The sequence below is a fragment of the Gekko japonicus genome, unplaced genomic scaffold (genome assembly GCF_001447785.1).
Source record: "Gekko japonicus isolate JY-2015 unplaced genomic scaffold, Gekko_japonicus_V1.1 scaffold154, whole genome shotgun sequence".
Lineage (NCBI taxonomy): Eukaryota > Metazoa > Chordata > Lepidosauria > Squamata > Gekkonidae > Gekko > Gekko japonicus.
The window spans coordinates 1549371-1559848 of record NW_015172008.1 but is presented as its reverse complement, the minus strand read 5'-3'; the positions used below and the strand labels follow the sequence as shown (position 1 = coordinate 1559848).

Genomic DNA, 10478 nt, shown 5'->3' with positions numbered 1-10478 from the left:
ACTGGCTCACTAGGCCATGTCCCAGCTTCAGGGCATAAGGGTCATGGTCTAAGTTGCAGAGTCCCAGATGACGAAATGCTCAGCTATACCATGTAGTGAATCTAGAAATGTAAGGTGCTTTGAAGCTCATCTGGGGTCCTGATAGCTGCTTGTGTTCCCAGATAAGACAGCCTTAAAATGCACCAAGAGGTGTGTTTCTGCAAAGAGATAACCATCTGCTTTACTTGCCAGGAAGGGCAAGATGGTTGGCTATTGTAAAACATGATCTGGGTATTGAGATGTGTGGAATGTACACCCTTGGTTGATTGGGAGATCGGGGTTCACCTTTCCATGTGTGGGGGGCAAGTTCCCTAAATCTGGTTTGGGTAGGAGGCTTCCCACCAGCTAGCACAGGAAGAGTTCAAAGGTTGGAAACATTGAGTAACATTGTTCAAAACGCTCAGATTCCTCGGCATGGAGCAGTCAGGATTTGCATTTGCTCCGTGGACATCTTGGGGAGATGTGAGAGATGAATCTTCTGTATTGTTAAATTTAGCTTAGTGTTATGTTTTTCTGTTCTTTTCCTTAGATCTGTAACCAGAAGGCATGACAGTTATTTTCCTGTCTTGTGCTCTAACTTAATCTGTAGCAATAAAAACTTTCCTGTTTAAGAGAGCAAGGCAGACTGTGATTCAACTCCTCGTTGAATGCCTCAGCCACTTGCTCATGTTAAAATCACACGGCCAGAGGAAGGGCTGGAATAATTGGACATTTCTGCCTTTTGCACATGCTCAGAGACAGCCTTTACTAGTGTCCCCCAGGTCCCTGGTAATGGGGAATGCTGGATTTTAACTCTGGGTGGTGTCATGAAGAAGAAGAACACACTTTACATGGACACAAACACGCTACAAGCATGTAAACACACATAGACCCAGGGAAGGGTATGACAAAGCTACCTAGATTTCTTTATTTTAAAAATGTTTCTGCCACCTTTCCACCTGATCAGGGTCCCCAAGGTGGCAAACATAAAAACATTGAAAAAACATTTAAAATGATAAAACAATTCAATAAAAATACTTAAACAAACAACACCAGAACAGGGGAGGAGGGCCAGTGACCCAGGTATCGGGAGTATGCGAAATAGGAAAAAAGAGTATTCACCTGCTGGCAGAAGACACCAATAGAGGGAGACAGATGAATCTCCCTGGGGAGAGAGTTCCAAAGTTTTGGTGCCATGACCAAGAAAGCCTTTTCTCAGACTGCCACGCATCCAGCCTCAGATAACAGGGGCAACCAAAGCAGGGCCTCCGAAGAGGGCTGCAGTGTACAGATAGGTTCATATGGGGAAAGGTAGCCCTTAGTCTATGTTTGTCCCAGGCCATACAAAACTTTAAAAATCAATACCAGCACCTAGAATTGAGCCCAGGAGCATATTGGAAGCAAGTCAGATGGAACAAAACTGGAGTAATATGGTCCCTTTGGCCAATCCCAGCCAAGAGATTCCATACCATCTGTTGCTTCTAGATACTGCTGTTTATGAGTTTTGCTGCTTACCACGGATTCTCTCAAGACAGAAATGACAATGACCAGGACTCCTCTTCAGTATGAATTCGCTACAACATTCCCCACATCAGAGGGAACTAATATTAGTTGCCAACCTCCAGGCAGGTGCTGGAGTTCCTCTGGAATTACAATTGCTGTACAGACTCCGGAGATCAATTCCGCTGGAGAAAATGGCAGCTTGAGAGGGTGAACTCTATGGCATCAAATCCCAACACTAAAATGCCATTAGAATTCCACAGGAAGAGGAACCCGCAATATTCACGGGGAGAGCGCCACATGGAGGAGAAAGGCCTGTTGTGCTCGTAGCTCCCATGCCCACCAAGTCTTCTTCCTCCCCCCCCGGCACCGAGGCCTGAGCTCGGCCCACCAAGCCTTCTCCTTCCCCTCCCCCCCCCGGTGGTGGCGAGACCTGAGTGGCTCACAGCCACCGGCCCGCCAAGCCTTCTCCCGCCCCCACCCCAGCGGCGGTAGCGGGACAGTTGCCAGGGCATTTTCTGTGGATGCACAGGGAACGCTCTTGTACTTATTGGGGGGTTTAAATATCCCTGTATACTTTTTTCAACTTCTTAAATTTTTCTGCACATCTGGAGATTGCCCCAAATGTGCAGGAAAATCTCTTTGTCCCCTAGGTGCCTCTGACGTGCGGATTTAGATATCCGCACACAGGGGGCACCTATTAAATATATAGATGCTTCTCTTACAGCTAGGGTTGCCAGCCAACATGGGGGCCTTGAAATCTCCCAGAATTACTCTCCAGATTTCAGATATCAGTCCCTCTGGAGAAAACATTTGCTTTGGAGGGTGGGCTTTATGGCATTATACTCTGCTAAGGTCCCTCCCCTATCCAAATCCCACCATCCCCAGGCTCCACCCCCAAATCTCCAGGATTTTCCCAACTTGGAGTTGACAACTCTACTCTGAGCTTAAATCCAAGCCCCAAGTTTATAGCCATGGGGGCCCCACAAGGGTGACACCCCCTCCCCAATTTCCCCTCCCCAATCAGCTGGATCAGGAGGGGTCAGGAGGAGGCCTTCCTACATAGTCATCACCTATATATAGTTGGAACGGCGGGAGCCTCAGGCCATCACACTGGCCAGCCTCTAATGTCATCCTGGGGCCGGCCAGCCCAGGGAACCCTGGGAAGTTTTGCTGGGCTGACCCTGCCCAACTCTATTTAAAGCGCACTGCTCCAGTAGCGTGCTTTCCCTGGGAATCCTTGCCTCAGCTGCTTCTTTTAGATCTGGTCAGTGGCTCCTCCTTGTTGCTCTCCTCAGCTTGGCTCCAGTCTTCAGTCCAGAGTCCACTTGGCTTTCCCAATCAGGTCAGGCACTGCACACACACAGTGCACCTTCTCCTCGGGATCCCCCCCCCCCCCGCTGGCTCGGCTCCACTGGATCAGCTCTGCAGGCTAATCTAGATCAGCTGTGGTGTGGCAGCCGGCGAGCCTTCATGGGCCTGCTGCTTTCCATTGCAGGGGCTGCCAGCGGGGGTGGGGAGGGGTGCAGACACCTCCCTACCAAAAGCTGAACCGAAAAAGACCATCTGTCAGTAAGTGCCCAGCCCACCCAGTCATGGACCAAGGTCTCCAGTTCTCTTTCCTGTTGGGGGGTGAGTTTAAAGTTTTTTTATATATATCATAACTGTTAAGTTGAAGTTAAAGAAATAAAACAATTTACGGTCCCCTCAATGGACAGAGGTTCTGCGATGGCTCAAGTGGTTAAGACGCTGAACTGCAGGCTGTGGAAAGTCGGTAGTTCAGCAGTTCGCAACCCGAGTGTGCCGCATGACGGAGTGAGCTCCCGTCTCTAGTTCCAGCTCCTGCCAACCCAGCAGTTTGAAAGCAAGAAACTGCAAGTAGATAAATAGGTACTACTTCAGTGGGAAGGTAACAGTGTTCCATGTGCCTTGGTGTTTAGTCATGCCGGCCACATGACCACGGAAACGTCTTCGGACAGCGCTGGCTCTCCGGCTTTGAAAGGGAGATGAGCACCGCAACCCTAGAGTCGGATTCGACTGGCTTTTGAGTAAGGGAACCTTTACCTTTGCAATGAACAGAGCATCTGCTTGGCATGCAGAAAGTCCCTCCCAGGTTCAATCCCTGAGACCCTGGAGAGCTGCTGCTAGTCTTAGTAGACAATACTGACTTTGATGGACCAAGGGACTGATTCAGTATAAGGCAGCTTTGTGTGTTTTCCTGTGTCCAATATAACACTGCTTGTCTTTGTTTAAGATCATTTGTTTTGGTTTGTTTAGTAGTTAGTAAGACCCTGAAGAGCCACTGACAGCCTAAGTAGACAATTCTGACTCACTCTGCAAGATCAGTTGTTTGCAGCTGGGTTGGTACACTGGGCATTGTGCCTGTCAATATTTGCTGGCAAATTAGTCCTTGGTAACATTGCCTTGGTTCTATATTTCCAGCATCCACTGTGGTCTGAGATCAGTTGTTTGCAGCTGGGTTGGTACATTGGGCATTGTGCCTGTCAATATTTGTTGACAAGTTAGTCCTTGGTAATATTGCCTTGGTTCTATATTTCCAGCACCCACTGTGGTCTATGGATGCCTCCGGTCTGAGTAGGCTATTCTTACTTACTCAGCTTGTCTCTGTTTAAGATAATCCAGCAGTTAGAGAATCTATGGCTGGTTTTAGTCATTATTTGACATTTATGGTCCATTTGTCTCACTGAACTATGTAGAGCTACTGGTTTATTTGTGGTCAGCTTGTCTCACTGAGCTGTGTGTCTAGGAAATGTATTTAAATTTATTCATATTCTGCTTCACTCACTGAGATTTGTAAAAGCGAACTGGTGAAATGGAGAAGGTGTGATGATGAATATGTGTGCTGTCTGTTACTTGTTAAGCATTTTCAATATGTTCTACATGTAAATATATTTGTAATAAACCTGAAACATTTTAGTGTGATATACCACTTGACAATTATTTAGAAATATAAGCATGGCAGTTCTGTACAGACACATAACGGGCTGCTCTCCATTTGCACCCCTACCAAAAAATTTGCACCCCTACCAAAAAAGTTCTAGCTATGGGACTGCAGAGCCCTAAAGTCCAAACAAGACAATATTCCTCCTTAGATCATTGGCTTTCCATGGGAAGGGTGTTCCATTTCTGGGCACCACTGAGAACCGATGTTGTTTGAACCTGGCGCAAAAGATAAGGGACATCTTCATTAGAGATCATAATAGGTCTATTGGGAGAAGGTGACTTCTGTTAAGCCTAAGCTTTTGAGAGCATTTTCTAGGTCAAAACAATAACTATGAATTGTTTCTGGAATACAAGAGGGACCCACAGAAGGAGGAGGAGGAGATTGGATTTATACCCCGCCCCACAACAGACATCCCGTGAGGTAGGTGGGGCTGAGAGAGCTCTGAGAGACCTGCTCTTGAGAGAACAGCTCTGAGAGAACTATGACTGACCCAAGGTCACCCTGCCGGCTGCAGATTAGAGTCCGCCACTCTTAACCACTCTTAACGTGATGACTTGTCTCTACTGAAGTGTCCATATGGTCTCCAAGATCAAGCCCCTGTTAGGTCATCACAGCATTTTAGCTGAGTAGTGATAGAATATAAATTATGGCTGCATACTCTCCATGTGACAGAAGGGAATTCAGACTTCTAACTAGGTGGATCTGGTGTAGGGAACTCAGAGCCATAACTAGCTAATTTTGCCCCCAAGACAACAATATAAAACTGTGCCCCTTACATTTTCATAGTAGTTATTTTGGTAAAAAGGTAAATACATAAATAACAATAGTAATAGTAACGCAGTGTTTATTCTAGTCATGATATACTTTTTCTATGGTGCTCAGTTTTGTGTGCCTGAGGGTAGTGCCTTGCCTTTGTTACATCACTGTAACCTGAGATGCCAGAACTATAAATCTAAGTGTTAGAAGGTTAAAACACACTGAGTTGGACCCAACCAGTTTTTCTCCAGGTGAGACAGGAACCACAAAAAGTCTATTCTAAGAATCATAGCATCTGCATGCAGGGCTTTCTTTTGGAAAAAGAGGTGCCGAAACTCTCAAGGGGAAAATGAAGTCTTCAATCTGTATACTGAAACCTCATGAACTTTTAAACATTTTAAAAAGAATTTTGTCAAAGAGCTTCCGGAACTCCGTTCCAATGTGTTCCCCCAGAAAAAAAGCCCTGCCTGCATGTACAAAAGCCACACAGGACAAGGGCTGTGGGGTGTGGAGGGAAATTAGGCTTTTTTTTTCATTCAAAAAGCAGTCTGGCCGGCCAACCCACCATCTGTTATAGAAGTCCTATCTTTCATGGGATCACAAGATCCTCTTGAACTACTTCAGCTTATTTCTTCCATCTTGAACGCCTTTTAAATGTTCAGAAGAAGCCCGAGTGACTTGTGGTCCCCTCTCCTGAATTCCCCCCACGACACACTGATGTCATCTGGAAGCGACATCAGCACATCAGTGATGTCATGGTCGGAGGCCATTTTACCATAGAGTTTTGCCCCAAAAGCAGAGCATTGGCTCCGATAGCACCAATGTGTTGATGTCACTTCCAAGTGATGTCAGCTTGTCGTGCGATGTCCCCGTCCACCCCGGAACACCGCCCAACCCCAGCCGGCATGACGAAGGGACCAGGCAATCCTACTCCTGAAGCAGGAGCAAGAGGAGGTGAGAATGATTCTGGGGCAAACCTGTGTCCAGATGGCTATTTGCCTAAACTTTATTTCCACCTCAGCTTCATCATGACGGCAAACAGCTCACACAGCATATTGGATGGAACCATAGTCTTTCGTTTTTCTACGAAATGACCCCTGGGAACCATAGTCTTTCAATGATGAACAGGAAAGAGCATATTGGGGGAGTTAACATTCCCTAAACATGTTGCCTCAGTGGCAGGCAGAGGCAGAAGCACAGACCACAGGGTCGCCATATTGCTGTTGCATTCCCCTTTGGGAATGTTGACTTTACTTCAATTGGAGAGAAAGCGGGCCCATAGCTCAAACTCTGCAAAAGATGGCAGGGGAGAGATCTGCAAGACATTTGTCCTGCTTAAGCTTTTCCTTTTCTGTGTCTCATCACTAAGTTCAAATGAAGTGCAATAGCTGTAGGAATCTTGTGTCAACAGGAGGAGGAGGAGAAGGAGGAGGAGGAGCCCCCAAAACAGTAGATAAGAGCTGTACAGCTTCTGTTTATGCCACACAGCCAGGACTTTTAAGAAAAGAAAGGATTAATGCTTGACAATATGGGAGCCAGTTTCAATAAAGCCAGAAGATTATTCCAGCTGTTTTTGAGGCTGCATGTCTAAAAAAAAGAGAGAGTTAAGCCTGCCCTCCCATTGGTGCCTGTTAGCTGTATACACTTGGAAATGAATTGACTGGTTTAAATAAAGGGCAAGCAGACTTGATTCAAGAGTGGGAGGGGGGCTACAAAATACAATGATGCAACAATATGTTACCAAAATGTTTTAAAAATAACCTTCAGGAGGAAGCTGCTGCTCTGTTTGGGCCTAGTTTTAGCTGAGAGCTTCCTCTCTCTCAGGGATGGGGGGAGGACAGGATAGATAATAAGTCTTGGTAAACATACACTGCTTCGCTGCACATGCAACTGAATAAGCTGTGGCTTTTCTTGGCATTGTTCCTCTGTTCTCACAAGTATATCAGGCTCAAGACAAAGAGAACATAGTGTTCCCTACTGATTGCACAAAGAGTTTAAAAACATGTTTATGTGAGGTGGTGGCAAAAGGATTAGTCACTGAGTGACAGGCTCCTCCCTCCTCCCAGTGTGTAGAGGAACTCCTTGAAAGTCAAAGCCCAGGCACTCTCAGGCCAGATTTGCCTCCAGCATGTTCTGTCTGTGACCTATTTTCTTCCTTTGTATGCTAATATTAATGCACCCAGATCACTGTTGAATAAGGGGTAGGAAGCATCTTTTCTTTCTTTTTTTAGCACAGTTATTAATTTTTGCAGAATAACCATGCAGATAGATATTAAATATTGCATTTGGATTGGATTAAGGGTACGTTTCACCATTAAGTCCTTTCTGCAGAGTGTTAGAGACACATTCCTTTTTGCAATATGTATTGGTGTGCATGTGAGGAGGTTGCATCCAGTTATTTCCAGCCTAGGCATACCAGAGCACTGGGGGTGGGGGAATCAGAGGTAGAGTTCCTTCTTGGTGGTGTGTTACCTCTCTGTGATACTGGAAATGACATTTTCACCAACTCTTCCATACCCATAATTGTGTGTGTGTGTTGTGCCATCAAGCTGCTTCTGACTTATTGCGATCCCATGAATTACCAACCTCCAAAACATCCTTTCGTGAACAGCCTTGCTGAGGTCTTGCAAACGGAGGGCTGTGGCATCCTTGATTCAGGGCTGCGGAGAACCACCACGGGTCCCCGGGGTAAAGATTCCATCTGGGCTTCCCACGTGACCCTGATCAAAGCCAGAAATGATCAGCTTGCTGCTGGCACCCATGAATAGAATAATAACTGTTAATTAGGGAAGAAGTGTTAAAGAAAATGGGCAGGATTGTTAAAGAACAGATTTTACTTATTTACACGCCCCACTTTCAAATAACAACCACCTAGCACATGTCAACTTTATACAAGAAGAGACAAAATCTAGCTTATAGTACTCTGAGAGCTCTCACTCTCTTACTTTGGAAAAGAAGGGAGAAGATTATTAGAACTAACGGGTATATTGTCTTTTGCAACTGGCACTCATAAGGCACCATGGCACCCATAGGTGTATTTCATGGCAAGCACTTTCTTTTTCCCCATCAGTATCTCTTTTCTGAAACAAAAGTCAATTATGCCCAGGTCGTTTCCCTCGCTTTCACCGTGCATGTCCGTCGGGTTTCCTTTGTCATTCTGCATATGCCCTGGCTTTCACCGTGCCTTTCTGTTGGGTTTTATTTTTCATTCTGCTCTGATTTCCCCCCCTTCAGCGCTCAGTTTGCTTTCCAGTCGCTGTTTCCCCAAGGTTTATGAGATTGGCTTTGTGGTGGTTTTTCCCCTTGCTTCGCTTCCAAGCTGAAGGAAAAATTCAAAGCATACAGATTCTCCCCCCCCCTTTCCTGCCCCTCAAAGGTGTCTCCCCCGCCCACATGGAGGCCGTTCTGCCTAAACTGCCTCTTCCTCCATTCATCGGTGTGCAAGCTCCTTGTCCCTCATTGTTTTACATTTATATATATTTTTACAAGTGGCAGGAGTCTGGTGTTAATCTCCTTATGATAGACTCACCTCCCTTTTTGCTGCTCCCCTCCCCACTCTGGCAGGCATGGTGAGGATGGGACCCTCCTAGGCAGCCGTTCAGCTCCAGGGCTCAAGGTGATGCTGAAAAGCTCCCGTTCTGTGCCTCTCCCATGGAGCAGAGCCACTCCTGGTGAAGGGCGAGAGACCAGACCTTCGTCCCATTGGGGGGAGGCCAGTGAAGACAGCCAAGGCTGGGCTGGGCTTTGCTGGGCTGGGGGAGAGGAGAAAGGGCATAGGGGATCGAGATCTGCCCTAGATGCTACTTTCCCCAGCTCGCTCCATGCAGAGATGTCTATTTCTATAACTGGATTAAAAAATTAGTAATTCAACTTATACCAAGGCTTCTGAAGTTACCAACTCAATGGTCACTTGCAGATTCAAAGGTATCTGTTCCAGGTCCTTCAAAGATCCTTCTGTTCCAGGGCTTTCTTGACACCCATCTGCATATCTCAGAGTTACCTTTGTTTTTAGTCAGCTAATGTTGAAATCATCCTCTGCTTTACCTCTCAGAGTTCCCACTAGTGCTCGGATCTCCTTCTAGACGCCCACTCCTTTCCAGCCTCTCTCCATGCTTCCCCTTCCCCAGAAAGGGCACTAGTGGTGGAGGCTGCTGGGGAATGTAGTCTCTGGACTCAGCTTTACTAGTACACTCACCAAAAGAGTTCTCCTTGTTCAAAGTTGTGTTCCTTATGACCCTGAGAGTGTTATAGCTGGAGAAAGCCAAGAAATCACTTCTGCTTGCTCGCCCTGAACAGTTCCAATCACAACCACCCTTTTGCTTGGAGAAAACTCCCCTTTCAAGTTGACTTGGAACTGGGACACCAGACACACTGATGCACAGCACACTCACGCATAAAGTGCAATCCCCCCTCCAAAGGGCTCTCCTCCCAATGAGCTGATGACTTCAGTAGGGCTATGCAAGGAATGCTTCACTGCTGGCAGGGTCGCCTCCCCCCTCCCCACCACAGTCCTACAGTTCCTGGGTCTGGGGATGCCTGAGCTTTTGTGCAGGAAACAGCAGCCAGTTTTTCCCTCCCCCACTCCCTCCCTCCCCCCTTCCAGAGCTTATGAAGAGGCACCTCATGCAACTTTTAGAAAAACAATTAAATGCTAAACAACTGAGAGGAAAAGTGGAGCGTGCCACTGATGAATGGCAGAGTGGGCAGAATGACCTCGATGTGGGTTTGGGGGGGCGTGACCTTATAGGTGTTAGATCGCACTAACAAAGGACTCTTAGAGTGATTCAGCAAGTGATTCAGCTTTATTGGAAGTAACGAACAAGCACTCAACTCAGTAAGAAACCAGAACCGAAAACAGTGGGAGCTTATGCTCCTTTTAAACATAACCGGGCTAATGTAGCCACGCCTATTTACAAATAACAACCAATGAGATTGCTTAGTTAAGGACCAATGAAAGTCTTTCCCTCGCAGGGAAAAGGCACAGTTCTGATTGGTCGCTGTTACGAAGCGACCAATAGGAAGTTCGCTCAGAGGAGCCCTGGTCTGGCTCGAAGCTTAACATAGGAGTCCTATGAGGTGATTCATGCAATCGTTTCAATACATTACAATTCCTCCCCCCTAAGTTAAGTCATCATCCATTTGTTTTATTATTTACATACATTCAAGTCATGCTGTTGTACATCGACTGTTCCAAAATACTTTATTACAATCATAGTCTTTTAGATAAGTCGGCATCTGC

General features: G+C 46.4%; 1 protein-coding gene across 3 annotated transcripts in view; it reads left to right on the top strand.

The window, feature by feature from the left end:
- The first annotated feature begins 2756 nt into the window (after positions 1-2756).
- The window catches only part of PON2 (paraoxonase 2), an 86804-nt gene continuing 79082 nt past the window's right edge, over positions 2757-10478 (top strand). For 2 of the 3 annotated variants that reach the window (XM_015420212.1, XM_015420213.1), the window contains exon 1: positions 2844-3150. The gene's annotated coding sequence lies outside the window, so the exon portion shown is untranslated. Of the gene's footprint in view, positions 2786-2843; positions 3151-10478 lie in introns of those variants that run through there. The other variant, XM_015420214.1, reaches the window with a different exon arrangement.